Source organism: Brassica oleracea, chromosome C2 (assembly GCF_000695525.1).
Source record: "Brassica oleracea var. oleracea cultivar TO1000 chromosome C2, BOL, whole genome shotgun sequence".
In the NCBI taxonomy this organism is placed as follows: domain Eukaryota; kingdom Viridiplantae; phylum Streptophyta; class Magnoliopsida; order Brassicales; family Brassicaceae; genus Brassica; species Brassica oleracea.
The window spans coordinates 6,480,055-6,482,737 of NC_027749.1; the positions used below are offsets into that span (position 1 = coordinate 6,480,055).

Here is a 2,683-nt window from a genome sequence, read left to right on the forward strand (position 1 = left end):
TGACTAACTTTTGATCAACCTTTGTGTTGTCTAAATAACCATGCATAGATCCACCATATCCACGTTACATTTATCTTTCCTTTAGGATAAAATTTGTGTTTTCTACTTAGTCAAGTTGTTATTTATCTAATTTCTAAAGTGTATTGTCTAGCTAGTCTAATTTCCCTTTACGTATGCAGAAGTACAAAATACACAAAGGCATAAACGTTGGATCTAGAGAGCATCTTTCCATATAAATATATATGATCACTTAAAAAGGAAAGAAGGATCGTGACATGCTGGAAGTTTTTTTTTATCAAGCAAAGCGGTTGGAGATATAGTGCGGATAAGACGAAAAAAGTTTAAGTTCCAGTAAACTTAACTGAGTTTACACCCAACTTTGTTACTATTACATTTTCTCTAGCAAATGATTTTGTTACAAACTCCCTTCAAATATTTTACTTATGCTCGACAGAAAGTCAGAAACTATTCATTAATGTAAATACTCGCAATCCTGAAATATTATCTCGTAAAAAGGAAAATCTTTAACATTCTTAGCTGAAATATCTAATGCAGTCCAAAGTCATACAGATCATAACGATCCCATAAATCCAAGTCTTCCACTAGCAGATCTGAATCAAACATGTCAATTTCACTGCCAGATGACGACGGAGGAGTTTAAGAACCTGATGGTGATGACTGATGATTCTCGTTAATCACAGTTTGACAATCTTTATCATTACCGGTTATCCCACGGCAGTGATCCATAGTTTCCTCTATGATGATACCTTCTTCATGCTTAACCGATACAGATAAACAGCTCGTCTCCTGATCGAGATCTTGTCCGAACCGGATTATTCGGGCATTTTCCAAATTATCTACCGGATCTCCAATGGTAGTAAAACCGGCGTTTTGGTTGATATTGCAAGTGTGGTGGCCAAAGTAAGTGGTTCGGTAAACCGGAGGATTGTCTTTGATCGTCGGTTCATGCTTTCTTGCTCCACATGCATAATCTATGTTTTTTTTTTGATAAAATAAAGGGTTAAACCCGGGTCTATTAAAGATACAGACCTAATCCCCGGGTGGGAGGTGCAACCCACGGATGGATCCTCTCCCGGGTATTCAAATAGGCCGTAAGCATGAGCCCATATCCGCGTAGCCACATGTGGAGCTAATAATTTCGCAATAGAAAGGAATCGATCCCTGGCATGGACCAACAGGGCAACTCTTCCTCTAGTGGAACCACTAGACCACCACGATGTGGTTAGCATAATCTATGTTGTATGAACATCTATAGTAGCTCCTGTATTAACATTAATGCATAAACCAGTTAGTATCATAGATTGGAATAAACATTGATTACGATTAAACAAATATGATTAGAATATATCTGATATTACCTTTGGTGTTTAGATTGTTTAATAGTCTTTTGGCCATATTTCCTCCAAAGAAACCCATCGTAGTAGTTCGGATCCGGTGAATCGTGCCTCCAATTCTCACTTGAATTTGTACTATTATTCTTTCTGAAAATATGGTGGTATCAAAAAATTATTATAAAAATTATCAAATATCACATCTCTTAGCTTATTCACACCCTAATCTATATGATGACATTGAGTTTATAATAAAACTACTTTTCAACAAAATATAAAAGACAAACTTTTCTTTGAACATTTTTTCGTAAGCAAGGAAACATTTGAACATCATATGTTAACTATTTATACCTTTTCTTGGAGTGGCTTCTCTGGTGAAGAGGAGGAGGATAATTCCTTGAAGATAAATCAGAAAATACATCATCCTTGGATTTTGGTTTATCAGAAAAGATTGAGATGGCATCGGAAAAACAATGGACGATCGATTTAGCAAGATCATAGTTTGAAACCGATCTTCCGTCAGCCACTGGATGGTCAAGCTGCAGCTTCAACCGCTTGGCACAGCTATGGCCATAAAGGATAGCTTGTACTGCCTTTTCGTGGGAGGTATTCATAAAAGTAGAGTAGAGTGTTCTTGTTTTAGCCGTTTTCTTTCTCTCAAGTCTCTTCTCTATGCTATAAATTCTGAATGGACAGGGAGATAATATATAGGGTAAATGCCAAGTGGTGCTCACATATTACCAGATGAGGGAAGGGAAACGAAAAATACTGATTAGAAAGTATTAGGAAAATACAACATGATATAGTTTAACCATATATATGCAATAGAACTAAATTGACATTACCAATTATAGACCAAGTTTTATATTCCTAATCAAGCCATTTACATACACTAGTCTGTAATTTAATGTTAAACTAGATTTTGACCCGCGCTTTGAAAGCGCGGGTTTATTTTTGTTTTTTTTTTCAATTGACAAATATTTAGTAAATGTCAGATTTTCATATATTTGTGTTTTATTTTATAAAAGACTTAAAAAATTTATCTTTATTTATCGTATTTCATTTTAAATGACTATTTATGTTAAAAAAATTAAACTTTATTTTTTTAATGAATTAAGTTGGTATAACTCTGATAAATTAATTTTATTATGGGGTTAATATTTTAATTAAAAAATTATATACTTTTAATAAAGATTTATACTTTTCAATAAAAAAATTCAATTATTTTTATGAATGCTTAAATTATATTAAGAAAAGAAAAAAATAATAATTAAGAATAGTTGAAAAAAAATTATTTGAACTTGGACTCAATGGTCCAAAGGAAAAAAAAA

General features: G+C 33.2%; 1 pseudogene; it reads right to left on the reverse strand.

Annotated features, from left to right (window-relative positions):
* Positions 1-546: 546 nt before the first annotated feature.
* Positions 547-1,966, reverse strand: LOC106323297 (annotated as a pseudogene).
* Between the last annotated feature and the right edge of the window lie 717 nt (positions 1,967-2,683).